The 17,953-nt window shown below is 42.8% G+C and overlaps 1 protein-coding gene across 2 annotated transcripts in view; it reads left to right on the plus strand.

Moving 5' to 3' along the window:
* Positions 1-17,953, plus strand: part of THRA (thyroid hormone receptor alpha) — a 162,820-nt gene that overhangs the window by 75,903 nt on the left and 68,964 nt on the right. The gene's annotated exons all lie outside the window — the stretch shown is intronic.

The raw sequence follows: 17,953 nt of genomic DNA on the forward strand, positions 1-17,953 counted from the left end.
TGAGCAATCATTCAGTTCGCATCGTTAAGCGCAGTCTGCCTGTGTTAGCAGACTATTAAATGACCGACGATCAGCAAAAAAAGTTTCCTCTCATTTAGTGCCAATGGTCAGTTTGTGTAAAAAAAAAAAAGAAAACCCTTTACTCTCCCAATAGAATTCCATTAAACTATTCACACATCAGGTTTTTTTTTATATGGATCTCTGCATCTATTTTTTAAGGCCATGTTCACACGTTCAGTATTTGGTCAGTTTTTTACCTCAGTATTTGTAAGCCAAAACCAGGAGTGGGTGATAAATACAGAAGTGGTGCACATGTTTCTATTATACTTTTCCTCTGATTGTTCCACTCCTGGTTTTGGCTTACAAATACTGATGTAAAATACTGACCAAATACTGAATGTGTGTTCATGGCCTAAAGGGAATCTGTCACCATGTTTTTGATACCCTATCTGAAAGCAGCATTATGATGGTGCAGACACCCCAATTCCAGCGAGGTATCACTTACTGGGCTGCTTGCTGTCATTTTGGTAAAATCCCTGTTTTCTCTGTCTAAGGGTATGTTTCCACGGTAAGTAAACGCTGCTTGTTTGACGCTGCAGCGTCAAACAAGCAGCGTCCAGATGTTCCAGCATAGTGGAGGGGATTTTATGAAATCCCGTCTCCACTATGCGTGGAAACCCGCACGCGGCGGCCCTGCGACTCCGGACATGCTGCGCGTCTTTTGAGAACGCAGCATGTCCGTACACCTTGCGGGGACGCAGCGTCCCCGCAAGGCATATCACAGGGCCCTATGGCGAGGGGTGCGATGATCCCGGATGTGTACTGTACACATCCGGCACCATCGCGTCCCAGAAAGGGGGCGGGGCTTAGCGCCGAGCGGCTTCGCCGCTGCGCCGATACCGCCGCCCCTCCGGACCGTGGAGCCATACCCTAGCAGTTCTCTCAATGCAGAGCCCTGTATAACCCCGCCCTCACCACTGATTGGCAGCTTTCTGCCCATGCACAGTGTACACAGAAAGCTGCCAATAGCATGGGGTTATATAGAGCTCATGAATAGGGTGGGCTACTAGGCAGCAGGTTTACTAGATCTCCTGCTGATAACACAATGATTTTATAAAAACTATACTAAGCAGCCCAGTAAGTGATACATAACTGGAATCAAGGTCTCTGCTCCTACATTATACTGCTCTCAGATTAGGTGACAAAAAACTGGTGACAGGTTCCCTTTAAACTCAGAGCCTATTAGTTTTTTTATCCATTTTGTCAGATTGGAATTAAAATATGATGTCATCCATTCTTTTTGGCATCCAGTTAGCTGGCAAGTTTGCTTTCTGTGTGCATGACTGGCCACGTAAAGACACACACTAACCAATGAAAGTCAGTGCAGTGCTTATCAGTCATTTTCCACATGGATCAACAGCACTAATCCTTTGACTAGTCAGTGATACGGATGAGCACACGGATCTACAAATGGATGCTCTGTAATTAATTAATACCTCTGTAATTTGTGGCTGTACCTGGCTATGAGTTGGCATGTAGGATCTGAATGTAACCGAATAGTTCTGCCTTAAGTTATAATACTAGATGGTCTTTGTTGCACAGCAGTTTCTTACATGTCATGAATTTAATAAACACTATACAGTATATTGGGAGGATCCATGATGCGCCATTCTTCCTAACCATCAGTATCTACAGTAAGTGATTGTATGAGTTATAAGACACCCATTTCTGTATATTTTATTATTATGCACTGCTTATATAGCGCCAACATATTCCACAACACTGTACAGACATTATCATCCCCAATGGGGCTCACAATCTATTATGTCTTTGGAGGAAACCCACGCAAACAAGGGGAGAACATACAAACTCCTTGTAGATGTTGTCCTTGGTGGGATTAGAATTGAGGACCCCGGCACTGCAAATTATCAGTGCTAACCACTGAGCCACCGTGCTGCCCAATATCTCTCCATATGTTGGTTGTTCTCCGCCAGTAATTGTATATGCTGACTCCCTCGGTCAGGCCTTATTCCGAGGTCTGTATCCAGTACTTCTCTTCTATACCTCCCTGCTATGTTTACCCTTGACTTTCTAATGCTGCAGAGAAGGGACATAGCTGCCGCACGTCGGTGATGCCCCCACCTCTATCAGGATTGAGTTAGTAAGCAGATTAAGGATGTGGATTTGCATGTGATTGAAGTGAGAGGCAGCAGTTCACTGATTCCCACGCCAAGCCGTGCAGCAGCAGCAGCAGCCTCCTCACATACCACTGCTGTCCTAACACACGTTCCACCACAGCGTGGATGAGCCGCCACTCCCACTACGGTGTCCCTTATAGTACTGTGGGGTCCCCATAACAATACGTGCATGCTCGCACCCTTCTTATGTGTCGTCATTGTTGCTGGCTTCAGATATTATTTTTCAATTGGATGTTAGTGTAGTGGTTTCCAGTGGTATGTGTGGAGGCATTTTGTTATTATTGATCGATGCTTCTTAGAGGGGTTGTCCACTACTAGGACCTTCTTGATAAAAATGTTTGGCCCCCATAAAATAATAAAGCTTATACTCACCTCCCGTGCTGGTGCAGTTCCCGCGGTGTCGCCACTTGCTCTTTCCCCGGGGCCGTGGAGTTGTTGTGACGCTGGTGCCCGATCAGCACTGGCGTCAGTGCCCCTACCTTGGGAGAAACCGAACATGAAGAGGAAGTCTGGACTACAACTGATCTCAGACTTCCTCTTCATTCTCAGTTCGACAGAAGGCGGGAACAGTGACACCAGCACTGATTGGGTGGTGGCGTCACGTGTCACAACAACAGCACGGGGGCCCCGGGGAGAGCGAGTGCCGATACTGCGGGCAGGGCTGTGGAGTCAGTAAGCCAAACCTCCGACTCCTCAATTTCCATGACTCCGACTCAGCAAAATGGGCTGCGACTTCAACTTTTTTTTTCATATGTGAAAATCACTGATAAAACACTGATGGTAAAAACTGACCAAACACTGATGAAACTTGGAGGAAAAACACTGATGATACTGAAAGCACAGATGTCTGATGAGGCCTTGCGCAATATTTTCTGCAGGGGTTTTGCATTGTATGCGACTTAACTTCCTACATTGTATAGCTAAATATATATAGAGACCCCTCCCAGTTTGTGTCTTGGGCCGTATCAGGCACACCCAACAGATGTATATCATCAAGTATACAGCCGCGCAACCTCCAGAAGAGAATTTTACACTGAGCTCAGACTCGATGCGTAATGCAGAAAAATCTTCTGTTCTTGCTCGTATCACTCGCTACCAGGTTCTAGGGTGTTTTCACATGTAGCCATTGTGACATGGCTCCTTCCGAAAACTCGCACTGCAAAAAGCTGCAGGGAGTGTTACTTAAAGCATGGGTGATGGAGGCCATTAAAAACCGTGAACGCAAGCAACTCTTAGGCCCAGGATCAGGAATAGTAGCGTTTTTGAATTGGCGCATTACAAGCACAGCGGATGGATTTATAGAAATCCCATGCCCACTGTGCTTCTATTTACCGCTGCTTTCACTCACCCGCGGAGGGTGTTTACAAGCTACAGCATCTCAATTTTGACCAATAGAATAGCATTACATGCGAAAATACGCTGCGTCCAAAACGCTACTATTCCATTTTTAGAGGTTCTCGAACGTGATCAGGAGCTGTATATTCACAAGTGGCAGATTTGTTGCAGAAGTTTCTGTAAAGGTCAAATTAATCCGAATGAGGCTTGCAAAACTACATGTATGTACTGCAGAAATAACCCCATTCACATGTATGGAACTGATATGGGAATAAAGCGTAGATAAGGCAATTCAGGAATGTGCAGCCTGAAATAGAAATGGTCATGTTCTATGTGTAAAACATATTCTTGTCCTTTAAAGGGAATCTGTCAGCAGGTTTTTGGTATTTATTCTGAGAGCGGCATAATGTAGGGGCAGATACTCCGATTCCAGGGATGTGTTGCTTATTAGGCTGTGTGCTGTAGTTTCAATGTAATCAATGTTTTTCAGCAGGAGATTATCGCTGCAGGACTAGGTCTCACATGCAAGGCAGTCAGGCTAATCTATGTAGCTCCGCCCCCACCACTGATTGGCAGCTTGCTAACAATGTACACAGGAAGCCACCAATCAGTGGTGTGGGCGGGGTTACACACATTCTGAGCACTGCTGCATCTACAGCAGATAAAACAGGGATTCTATCAAAATTGCAAGAAGCAGCCCAGTAAGTGACAAATCACAGAAATCAGGGTTTCTGTCCCTATATCATGCAGCTTTAAGATTACATAGCAGAAACCTGCTGACATATTCCCTTTAAGTGGAAAACATTTGGGCCTGATTAATCATTAGCTGATTGTTAAAGCCACATTTCTTTTCTTTTTTTTTTTTTTTTGCCTTATGGCATTCACTGACATTTTTGTGCCAAATTCATCAAAAGGGTGCACATGATTAATGAATTATGCATAAAGTCAAAAATGATCTTTATTTTTGTGTTTAACCTTTTTTGGCAACTTTCTAGCATAAAAAGTTTCACAAAATAGCATAAAAAATTGTGTCAAAATAACTAGTGTACAAAAAATATCACTCCTTGAGGACTGGAGTAGATTTGCGTCAAATTTTGTGAATTTTCAAAAAGTTGTAAATGATGAATCAGGCGAAAACATCTGGGAACTCTAAACTCTTCCCACGATGGCGACATGAAAAAAAGTCAGGTGAACACATGTAAAATAAATTTATTAAAAGGCGCAAATCAAAAAAAAAAAAGTAGGTGCAAATGAAAAACAGGCAGAAAAAACACCAAAAACTAAACAAAAAAGAGGCGCAAATGCTATAATAAATTGGTCCCATTGTGTATGTAGTAGAGGAATGGGCTCTAACAGTATGAAGGATGGCGGCAGTTCGGGCACATGTCCTCAGTGTGGTCTCATTGGTATGGCCGGCCTTACACCAGAAGTGCCTGTTCCTTTACACAATGGTCATTTAGCTCCGACCTTTTGCTGATATGTAGAGTCTCATCTGCTTCATATTAAACCATGTGCTGTTCCATCGACCATTACGGCCCAGCACCACCCTGCAGTATCGCAGGCATCCCTGAAGGCTGCTCCTCTTGCCCCGGGTGCTGATGCTCCCCCTAGAGGCAGGCCTGTGTTCTTGGTATATAGGACTGCAGAAACACTGGGATTCATGTAGTTAGCATGCACAGTGTAACATGGAAATCAATGAGCATGCACTGCCAGCCATCAGCAATCATTAGCCTCCATCCTCAGAATAAAAAATCCCTAGAAATTATCTGCCTCAGAAAGTCTATTCTCCAAATGTCATATTCTGGTTTTCCACAGAAAATATCTATATTTTCTCTCTCCGGCTCCCAATTTTATTACATTGAATCCTAGTAAATCCTCTGTCCTATGTTTTTGTATGGCTCCTTTCTTCCACATCTCCCAGGAACACGGTCGTTCCTCTCCATCTTGTTATAATCTTATCTATCTCATAACCTTTCTCCTCTCCAAATGTGACTTCCATTCATTACACTACTAGCTGGTCTATGGCCACCAGCCCGGTCGTCACTCACCCAAATCATTCTGTGCCAGCTATCTCTCTGTGTGTTCCAAAAGATGGTAAAGGCAGAACTCAAAAAATCATTGTAGTGCAAACTTACTTTAGCCCTGTTTATTTTAGCATTTGTCAGATTTTTATCCTGAAGCCTAAACCCACACCTACAAATTATCACAGTCATGCTCTACTCTTTGTACTACTCTTGATTTGATTCCATTCTGTCACCATTTGGTTTTGGAGTATTCCCCCCATTTTGCTGATTGATATATATCTTTCTCATATCTATCTATCTATCTATCTATCTAATAATAATAATCTTTATATAGCGCTAACATATTCCGCAGCGCTTTACAGGTTGCACACATTATCATCACTGTCCCTGATGGGGCTCACAATCTAAATTCCCTATCAGTATGTCTTTGGAATGTGGGAGGAAACCGGAGAACCCGGAGGAAACCCACGCAAACACGGGGAGAACATACAAACTCCTTGCAGATGTTGTCCTTGATGGGATTTGAACCCAGGACTCCAGCGCTGCAGTGCTAACCACTGCGCCACCGTGCTGCCCTATAGATCTATCTAGCCCATATCTATCTATCTATCTATCTATCTATCTATCTATCTATCTATCTATCTATCTATCTATCTGTCCTATATCTATCTATCCTCTATCACATATCTATCTATCTATCTATCCCATATCTATCTATCTATCTATCTATCTATCTATCTATCTATCTATCCTATATCTATCTATGTATCTATTTATCTATCTATCCATCCATCCTATATCTATCTATCTATGTATCTATTTATCTATCTATCTATCTATCTATCCATCCCATATCTATCTATCTATCTATCTATCTATCCCATATCTCTCTATCTATCTCTCTATCTACCTACTTATAATCTATTACATCTTTCTATTATCTATTCATATATCCATGTATCTATCCATCCATCCTTCCCTCCGTCCATCCATCCTGCATGCAGCAGTGAGTTGCAGACTTGTCTCATTTTAATGCAGCAAACACAAAGCAGCTGTTGATTCCAAGAAGTCTCCATAATGAACCACGTGGAAGTCGGAGCTGGAAGGTAAGGCCCCAGCTCTTAACCCGTTTTCATCCGCAGTATATTGGCACGGCCCGCTCCGCCGTAGCCAGTCGTTCCCATGTTCTGCGGCAGTGCCAGGGTTAACCCCCTCTCTGCCAGCTCAGCAGCTGCTTCGTATCCCGCACATACTAATGTATTTATCAATAGTGCAGAAAGCAGGGGAGGGGTCCGTCCTGCGGCTCTGACTGTGGGGAGCAGGGAGGAGAGTGTGGGGAACATTGCCATATATCTTACCCTTTCTGGCTCGCTTTCACACTCCATCAATATGGCTGTCTCTCTTTCTCCCATTATCTCTGGTACCATCACTCTTGTTCGCTAATCCAATCCTGTCTCCCTCTTTTTTCCACATTTTTCTTTGTCCTCTCGCCACTTCCTTTTTCCTTTCGTGGCGTCTCCATCTCTTCTCGGTAGTTTCTTGCACCTTTTTTTTTTTATTCTTTTTGATCCTTTTCTACTTCTCATCTTTTTGTTTCTTCCCTAGTCTACTTGTCTTTCTTCCCTCCTTTCATGCCATCCTCCTCTGCCATGTTTCTCGCCTGTGCTTGGCATTGCCCTCTCCGGATTCCCTCCCTCATAGCCTCCTCTCTCACTTTCTGTCATTTATACTTTCCCTGACTCTTCTCCTTCCCCACCTTTCTGTTATCTCTTCATTTACCCTGTATTGCTTCCTCCCTCCATCCTATCCTGTGCCTTCTGGGTTATATTATAGACCGACATTGCTATAAACCAGATTGACACTTACAGTGTCTGTGGCTGTCCAGCTGTCTCATTCCTCCTCGTCTGTCTTTTTAATTTCCTCCTTCGTTCTTGGTTACATTCTCCGTCCTCATTTTATCTTTTTCCATATTGGGTTAATAAAGTTAATTCGAGCATCCTCCATAATTCCCTTGTTTCTTCATCTGGACCTTTACCGCCTCTTCCCTCCTCTCCATTTCCTGCGCTGTCTCTAGAGCTCCTCTCCTCCCCGCCATCCTATCTCTATTTTCCCTCTTCCACCATCTTTTCCAGCTCATGCTATATTAGCGGTAATTCCCCCGTCCATGGTAATGCCTGTGTAAACACACACTGTGCAGCTGCCAGCCTCTTGCCTCAATACGCTCCTGGAGACAGTGTCACATTTCCACTATGGAACCAGTGCCAACATCACCCTCATCCGCCATTACTTGTATTCAGAGCATAAACATTGTTATCACCAGCTACGCCGTTTGTCCACCAGTACCCTTACATGTCTGCCAACCCCCACTGCCGCTTCACTATACAACAGGGCGCCATTACTTTTATGCATTTAGTGGTATCCTACACCAATATGACAAGAATAAACAGCCCAGGCCGAGCTGGTCAACACCCCAGTGTCCAAATGTAGAGATATGCACCTATACACATAAAGAGGAGGCAGTGGAACACAAGTATAGAAAGGTAAGCCAGTGTCCAGGATTAAATCGTAAGTTTATTGCCTCGATTTAAAAACCTATTGATTGGTTCCAGGTATAGATTGATCTTATACGTTTCAGGCAGGGCTGTGGACTTGGAGTCAGAGTTGGAGCCCATTTTGGTGGAGTCGGTGTCAGGGAAATTGAGGAGTCTGAGTCGGAGGTTTGGCTTACCGACTCCACAGCTCTGTCAGGGCTATGGAGTCGGAGTCGTGGAGTCAGAGTTGGAGCTCATTTTGGTGGAGTTGGAGTCGGAGTCAATATCATGAAAATTGAGGAGTCTGAGTCAGAGGTTTGGCTTACCGACTCCACAGCCCTGACAGGGCTGTGGAGTCGGAGTTGTGGAGTCTGAGCCCATTTTGGTGGAGTCGGAGTCAGTGTCATGGAAATTGAGGAGTCGTAGGTTTGACTTACCGACTCCACAGCCCTGGTTTCAGGCACAACTAGCACTTAGTAGAATAGCCCAGGCCAGTGCCTGAAACGCGTAAGTCCAACCTATATCTGGTACTAATTGATATGTTTTTAAATCAACGCAATAAACTCAAGATTTTATCTTGGACACTGGCTTGCCTTTCTTTCATTATAAACAGAAAGATATTTATATACACATGCCATTCGCCATTACTAGCATGTATACATCCATAACAAAGCAAGAGGACCCCACTATGTACAGCTCACAGTAGTACTACATATAATCATCCACCCCCAATATATGACTGAGGAAGAGGAATACGCATTAATATACTACGCCACATTGCATGTATCCATGGCTATGGTATGACCACCACTAATCTGTCCTGTCTGCTGCCCCCTTCCCAATACACGGCAGTATGCATGTTTTCTCAGCCGACAGAGGTGTGCCCACCAGCCTGTATTTATAGCAGTAATGCCTCCTTCCTCACTTACCCTCCATTACATGTGTTCATGGATCAGACGGATGTAGTGCCAGCCTCCCCCTCGCACACACATATTCGTATTTATAGCTCAGAGAGAAGTGTTGTCTCCCATACCCCACACCAGTGAGTGCTCGCAGCTTCCACAGGCGCCCTGCCAGCCAACATCTCACACCCCAATACACCCATTCTCGTGTTCGCAGTTGACACAGTCTTATAGATGAATAACATGGGGCTGGGCACTGCCAGCCTCATACCAATGCATGGCTATACACATAATGGTGTCAAAGCCTGCGGTATTTATTTACAGCCCCGACAGACTGTACATATTTACAGGGCGGATACTGTAGTGTCTGACACTAATGCTACATGTATACACGTGTGGTACAGCAGAGCCAGTTCTCTTCCTATGCTAAAATGACATTTATTTCTATATATGACCCTTCAGATTCATCTACAGAACTAGGCATAGAGAGGCCATGATCTTCCCTTCCCGCTACCCTCAAACTCCTGTAGCTAGACCAGGTACATCCTCCCCCACAGTCCCATAGTGGGATATACGGAGAGGTAATCTTGTGATTAATGCCATGCCTATGGGATTAGCGTGCTTTTCCTTATAGTAATGCATTTGATGAATTGCATGTTCTTATTCATGTATGTTCAAGGCTGAAAATGGTACAAAAGTGGTCGCCAGCGTGGCATAGCCTGTGCTCTCCATGATAATGAGGAATTAGTGCAGGAAAGAGGATAGGGAGAGCAGCTGCAGTCCTAAATCCAGCTGACCCCTTCTTGTCCTGCAGCGAGTTACTGCCGCTTTATAGTGTCTGTCAATATGCCTGTGTTGCTGCACCCCCTGTCCACACTACCGCCATCTTTATTGTGACTTCGATTAGACATCGCTCCTAATGATGACCCAGGATTAAGAACTTTCAGCCCCATTTAGTGGTGTACCAAGTCTAGTGGCTACATGATTTTATGGACCGGCCATTATAGTTTGTGTCTCATACAGTGCTCCTTACTGGCTTCTTACAATGTGGCAGCCAACCATCACTGCATGGCATTTTTTGAGCAGTAAGGAGAAAAAGGCGATGGCATTATGGCTAGATGCTCCTTAGTGTCTGGGGATTGTAGATATGCAAATAGTCATAGATGATGAGGACTTGAACTCTAGCGCTACTTATTGGCTGCATCCATCCTAAGAGTGAATATCGACGCTTGCCACATGACTTAGGATAAGAAGACAAACCAGAAAGTCCGTTTCCGCTAGGGCAGTTGTAAGGGATATACATGTCCATCAGTCCCTAATTTATGGAGGTGTTTGTGCATAGACTTTCTGTGATCCCCTTTTCTTCAATCAAAAGCTGTGTTGTTCTCCAACCATCTTACCGATAGGCCAAAGCAATGGTTTGTCTCTCGGCAGCAGACCAACCCTACTTCTGTTCTACCGACCATTACTTACACAGGATAAGGTACTACACATCCTTTGCTCCTCTTCTTTGCTTCTGCTGCTCCATTGCTGGGTTTGGTAAGAGGGGCCTCCTCCCCTACTATCTGCTGATTTTCTTCCTCCCTTCCTCGTGGGACTCTCATTGATCCCTTAATGTCCTGCAGTTCTGACTGCGCAATGAGTTATAGGCTGTAATGCACTTCGCCTCTTCTGTCTGAACAGGGAGCTCACATGGACCTTAACCCTTTCGCTTCTTCTAAATTCCTCACTGCACTTTTTTTTGTTCTTAGTTGTGAAAAATGGGAAAAAAAAAATCTCATTTAAGACTTTGAACCTGGAAAGTCTAACTTGCAAATTCAACAAGACTTGACAAAGTACAACAGCCTCATGTACATGGCCCCCTCTGAGTTACATGAAATTGAAAAAGGTCACCTATAGACTTCTAAAGTGCCCTACTATTCCTCCACATACATTTACATTCATATAGAGGCAGAAAAGTTTTTATATGTGTCAGATTGTATATGAACCCAACACAAAAGTAAGACGCTTAAAGGGCTAGTCTACAAAATTGGTCACATATCCACCGTTAATTGTTCCTGGGACTCCACCAAACTGGGTGACCGCGAGAAGTTAATGAAGTGGATGGTCGCACATGCTCCTAGCAGCTCCATTCATTGTCTATGGGAGTGACGATGATGACGAGTAGCGTAATCTTTGTCAGTAACGCTGACTTTGAATAGAACGGCATAATGCGTGCATGATTGGCTACTCCATTCCATTCATCTTGCCCTGGTCTGGTCCTCTGGTGTAGGTCTTAAAATAGAGATCCACAGCCAGACTCGGACTGGCTCACAGCAGAATCCCCCAATGGGCCCCCATGCAGGAATGGGCTTTCCATAGTGGGCCCTTGGCACCACAGTCCGGCACTATCCACAGCAATCTAACAATTATCAGCCATCAAATGGAAAGTTTTTGGAGACCGGAAAACCCCTTTATTTGTTATATAGAGAAGGGGTACAGGTGCAAAAAGCCCCATCGTATACTGTTGTCTTTACAAGGTAAAGATTTACTGGATGCAATCATGTTTAGCATCTGACCTCAACGAGCAGCTGAAAATTTTCATTCTTGGTTTTTGTGGCACTTACATTTGGTCAAATACAATTGGACAATTGGAAGATGTCCTTGTGTATGAGCATGATCAATGGAAAGCTTCTCTGTCAGGTAACGTTAGTGCATGCGAAAAGTGAGAAGGTCCTCTATTACTACCAGACAAAAGGAAATCTCAAAATTAGATTTGGAACCTTGATTGGTTATTATCAACTTCTCGTCCTCTTTAAATTTCTTTTTTCTTTTTTTGTTAATCTACTCCATTTTGTTCTCACACTGCTGTGCCTAATATTTACTGACAACAGAGAACGTTGGATTGCAGGAGCAATCATTATAAATAGGGAAAATGATCAACCCCCTAATTATCTCGCCGTCATTCCCATCTGATCACATTGATGCCTGCGATGGTGGCATGTACACAGACATTTTGATGGGAATCCCCATTATGAGGAATAGCAGTGCTTTCTTTTGCCAGGAAGGGAACAATCTTATTAGGATATTCATCTGATTGAGGCATTTATCGCTCTTTGTAAACCCAGCCTTTCTCTAATAGTATTGCACATTGGTTGCATCTAATTACACTATGAATGTAGAAGGGTAAAAACTGAATATTTCTCCATTTGCTGCTTTAATTTGCAATTTATTTTTTTAAATCCGCCATGGTTTCAGTTAAAGTGTCAAATACTATTTCAGAATATGCCGAATATCTCTTACCCGAGTAATTGCTCCAATGACAGCTGTTCCAGTCGCCTTGTTGACTACGCTAGATTCTTTTTCCTACATGGTTACAAAATCACATAGGACAGGGGAATATAATAATTTCAGAAATAACTTTGGCATAATAATCTTTACATAATGTGGTTTCTCGTACCACAGCTGTCTTCGTATGTGGAGCAGATGCGGGCAATCCTACAAGGAGTAGGGCATCCACTTCGCCAAGCTTTATGTAGACGGGTTTTGCTACTTTTTAAGTCGTATGTTAAGCTGAAGAATAGCTGGCTGCATTCCTTGCAAGTTATAAGTTATGATTTTTTTACTTTGTCAATGGTTTATAAATGTGATTTATTTATTTGACTTAATTTATTTTGCTTTAGTTTGCTTTGCTAGTAAATCCTGATAAAACCCATTGAGATCCATTGGGGCTTTAATAATATTGATGGCGATAATAGTGGCAGAGATGAACCGTTTATCTTCTTCACAAAATATAAAAAAAATTAAAAGTCTGAAGTACACTATTGAAGGGGTGAACTGAACGCAACATTAAAGGGGAGGCCCAAAACAAAAAATGTATTTTAATCCCAAATGCCTCTGTATTTAATATAATAATCTAATCTCCTTTCTATTATACTTTAATTAAAAAGTCCCTCACCATCCCCTCACTACTCTTATCTAACTGCTTTATTATTTTTTTTTACTGTTTGATTACACTATGTCAAAAGAATCATCAGGTCATCGACGCAGCCTCAGCCCCTCACTGAAGTAAAGCATCATCATTAACATCCTTTTCAATTGCCAATTTCGACATATGCTCAGTAGATTCTTGTTGATATGAAATGTGAACAGTGACAGTGCACTCACTCGTCACCTCTGATCAGAAGTAATCAGCTGGCAAGAGAGTGCACTGTCAGGGCGAGTTGTAAGAAGAATGCCCTGTGTGCAGGAAAAGAGACTAGTTCCACCCCCGCAAGTGACATCATGCAGATGTTAAAATCTGGCTGGATTATGGATGTCTGAAGTTGGAATTATCATCCCATCCAACAAACTGTTGCTTTTTTATGCATTCTGTACATTCTTTGGGAAGGGACATGCACAAATTAATTTTGTTTCATATTACAGAAAAACATAATTCATGCAGTGGACGAATTTATCACATCAGGCACCATCTGTGCCATGCTAGATGGACCCTTTGACTTTTAATGGGGTCTATGATGTTTTTAACAGGAAAAGTAGTGCAGCACATTAAAACTGAAAAATCTGCAACTGAGTCACTTAACATAGATGTGAACCTAGATTTAGAAAGGTATAGATTAGGTTTTACCAGGGCTTTAGAGTCGGAGCCCATTTTGTCTGAGTCGGTGTCATGAAAATTGAGGAGCCGGAGGTTTGGCTTACCGACTCCATATCCTTGTCAGTGCTGTGGAGTCAGAGTCGTGGAGTCAGAGTCCGAATCAGAGCCCATTTTGGTAGAGTCGGTGTCATGGAAATTGAGGAGTCAGAGGTTTTGCTTACTGACTCCACAGCCCTGGGTTTTACCATATAAAAATGGCAGATGTCATGTTGTCCACAATGCTGCATCCTCTTCATATACCTTTGTATAGAATGTTTTTCTTTTCTACATTTCCAGCTTATTTGTCAACCTGCGTACAGCTAGGTCTTTGCGGAGCATAGTTTGTCATCCATTTGCCTCCGGTTTACCCTGTGCTATCTTGTTTCTCCACATCTCTCAAGCATTACTCACACTTATGATTTTGATCCCTTCTTTCGAACGTCTCGACACACATCACAGTTTCTTGATTCAGTGTAACTTTTCTGTGCTCATTCCTCTTTTCTGCCACTTATCACCTGTGTTCTGACTCACACTTACATGGCAAAACATGGCAGTAACCATAGATACAGCCGGGAGAGCTCTGCGGGGGAGTATTGAGGGACACATTCAGGGCTCGGGTCCTCGTATTTGCTTAGCTGCACCCTACCTGAAAATACCTGTTCCTCCGCCTAACTGGTATTAATGAGACTTTGTGCGCAAACTCTATAAGCTACATGAGATATGTAGATTCTGTAAGTCTTGTTACTGTCCTAAATCTAATAATCCTATTTACTGTACCCCTAAAGTGACCATCCACCCCAACATTCAATGTGACTATACATTTCTAATGTGTAGTCACCATACCTAATGTCCTCTGATGAGCCTCCAGATGGGTGTCCCTTTAACTCTTTCACCAAAATAGGTGCTGTGGAGGCCTAGGAAGGTCTTTGGAAAATCTGAACCATGCCTCCCTGCCTATTGTTGGCACTAAATAGTATGTATTTTTTTCCAGTATGTTCTACTTCAAATTGGGTTTCCATGGGATGTGTATGGGGCGCTAACGTGACAAGCGGTATTGCCTGCCATTTCCTTAAGCTTTACAGAAAGTCAGAGTGAAACACTTAATTACTAGTGCACCACTGCTGATCCGATGCTACCAGGTCCTGGCACCATCACTTCAGACTTGTGCTTGACACAAAAGAAAGCTTCCTGAGTTGACTTGTCATCAATGCTGGCTAACTGATGATTTCAGCCTCCTTCCTTCTCATTGCCGATGCATAGACATAGAAGGGGGGATAACTATTGAAATAAGCAGTTAGCCAGCACCCTTCATACTGCCCTGATGACGTGCTAACAAAGGAACCCCTCCTGTGTTGAGCACAAGCCAAAAGTGGAGGTCTGTAAAACAGGCACATGTGTGGATCTTTGCTTCTACAAGTGCGCTAGTTGGTTATTTGCTTCATCATGTAAAGTTTTTTTTGTAAGTCTGCAACCCTTTAATGAAAGCTGAAGGAGTAGAAAGAAAGAAGTTTGGAGGTTTTTTTTTGCACTCTTGATCTTGTGATAATGGCGTCAAGTATTAATCTACAATATTTTGTCCTTATACTCCAGCAACTAAATGTGGGAGAACGTATTCTATGATTCACATTTCTGTCCTTGTAGATGGAAGCACAATTGCTATGTTCTTGTCTGTCCTTCATGGTGTGGATGTTCTTCTGAAACTATTGTTCATGCTCATCTTCTTTATTTGTCTTTCTCTTTCTAAAGATTCTCGCCTTGACCTTTCTGCTGTGTGAGAGACAGTCTGCCTTATATTTGCCTTTTTGTACACTGATATTTCAAACTTTCAAGTGAAAGCCTGACTTCCATAATCTATGTCTTCTCCACCTCAGCCTTTATAAATGCTTTCACATCCAAAAAAAGACAAAAGGTATTCAAGGAATGATACCATTATTGGATAAACTGAAAAGCTGTATTTGCAAGCTTTCGGAGCTCAGGGCACGTTCATTGGGCAAGTTTACAAAAGAGTGACTGAGACAAGAGCACAACATTTAAGAAATGTAACAAGACCTTAGTACAAGCGGTTGATAGAGCAAAATATCAAAATAAGTAATAAAACGGAGACTTTTATTACTGATGGTGAAATAATTTCTGTCTTTTTATAATGGTGCAGCTATCTACATTGTCCCTTTAAATTGAGATGGCTGATGCACCCTCTGTGACCCTGATCTCATCTTTCTGTACTCATTTCTTTTTTTTACAAAATATGGGATGATTTTATGTCAAAAGAAAGAAGTACCATAACAAATTTTAATACAGTAGGATTTTTCGTATCTTCAAAATGGGGTGCAACTAAGTGAACGCATGAGACCTCCTTTTTCCAGACAGATTTAAGTTACACCAGAAACTGGCATAAATTGTAGCACAAATTTAATCCGTGGTTAGCATGAAACTTATGACAGGTTCTTTTCAGAAAGATATTTGTGATGAGTTTTATAAGCTACGGTCATATGAACCAATTAGTTTATCGTTACTTGGAGTGTTCTGATCATTGCGGATTGCCTGAAAGTAGAAAATGAACCTGCTCCTCCCTATTGTAATTTTTTAGGCATTAAAGGTAACCTGTCATGTTGAATAATGTTATTAACCTGCAGATATAAGGTTCATTTTCATGTTAATAGTGTTAGAAAGGTGTCCGGCTGCTGTACTAAAAGTATGGCATCCAGGAGAATATGAACTTTATTCCTCCCGGGACCCACCGGCTTTCAGTTATACAGGCATACAGCACTGTGATCTGCGTCTGTAAGCACGCCCCAACACTGACTGACAGCCGGTCCTGCACTGATGCACAGTCTGTCAAAGTGCTGGGCCCTGTATACAGTCGCAACTCACAGTGCTGGGATCGCTGACTATAGGGGCGGCGTCACTTCTGTATGACTGAAAGCCGGCGGCTCACAAGAGGAACAAAGTTAATTTTCTCTCACACTTTCAGTACAGTGGACGGGCACTTTCCTAACACTTTAAACCTGCTGATTAACCAAAAATCTGCAAGTTAATAATGTTATCCGAATTGAGAGGTTCACTTTAAGTACAACTCCTTCTCGCTCGGCTTTGGAAGTCCTAGCTTACACCTTTACTGGCTTCTGTAGATGTCTTCAATATAAGTCCCTTTTAATTTCAGGGTGTAGTTTTTCCTTTATTCTTTATACTTAACACAATAATTGAATCATAGCTTTGGCTTCATCGTGCATAAAGGGACTGGCTAAACAGCCACACTTTGTGCCAGGGCTGCCTAGTGTCATGGCTTTTATTTCTACAGCTACCACACATGGGGGATTATTTTCTCAGACTAAGGGTTTATGGGCTGCCTTAGAGGAGACCTTTTCATTAAACGACTAATTGTCCTTCATTAAGAACTTGCATGTGTGCCAGCCAGGCATCCTCAGTACAAATGACAGTAAATTTGGCAGCAAAAAAACCCAAATTAATTCATGTTCACCTAGAAAGATGTTGTTGATACTTTTGAAAGCTAACTCAATGAGTGTAAAAATAGCTTAAAAAAAGGGGGGGAGGGTGGTTTTTGGTGTGGGGGTACAAATGAGTGTGCTGCCACTTACCATCGCCTGATCCTGATTCTCACTGGCAGGCTTGTCTAGATACAGGGAACACATGGAGGGAGCGATTAGTCTTTTTGTGTTCTTCTTTTTAGTTTTAAAGAATTTTAACAAATCGCACTAGACTGGGGAAAAAAAGTATTAAGAAGATTGACTGATATAAGAAAAGGAACAGAAAACAAATTGATGTTGATCTGTAAGCAGTCTTGTCGAGAACTAAAATAGACTCAAGGGTTCTTCAGCCCCAGTCTTGGAGAAGAGGTGCAGAGTTTAGCCCTACCAGGTTTCCATAGAGAAAAAGGACAAAAGTTGACTATTATTCCCCAATATTCATGTCCATCTAGGCATAAAATGGTCACTGTACTTTTAGAAAACTAAAGTAGATGTGCTAAATAGAAAATTTGCAAAGAAATGATGCTGTTTCCACCTCAACATCACTCCAAAGTGTCAACACTTGATGTGTCTTCTGTCTAACCTGCTGTCCTCTCCATGTTGTTAGGCTACGTTCACATTTGCATTGCGTCGGGCGCAGCCGCGGCGACGCATGCGTCATGCGCCCCTATATTTAACATGGGGGGCGCATGGACATGCGTTGTGTTGTGTTTTGTGATGCATGCGTTTTTTTGGCGCAAGCGTCAGGGCGCAGAGGACACAGCATGTTGCATTTTTTTGCGCTATAAAAATGAACGCATGCGTCACAAAAGCTGCGTTTTGCATGCGTTTTTGCGTGCGTTGTGCGTTGCGTCGCCGACGCA

This window comes from Ranitomeya variabilis, chromosome 4 (genome assembly GCF_051348905.1).
Source record: "Ranitomeya variabilis isolate aRanVar5 chromosome 4, aRanVar5.hap1, whole genome shotgun sequence".
In the NCBI taxonomy this organism is placed as follows: Eukaryota; Metazoa; Chordata; class Amphibia; order Anura; family Dendrobatidae; genus Ranitomeya; species Ranitomeya variabilis.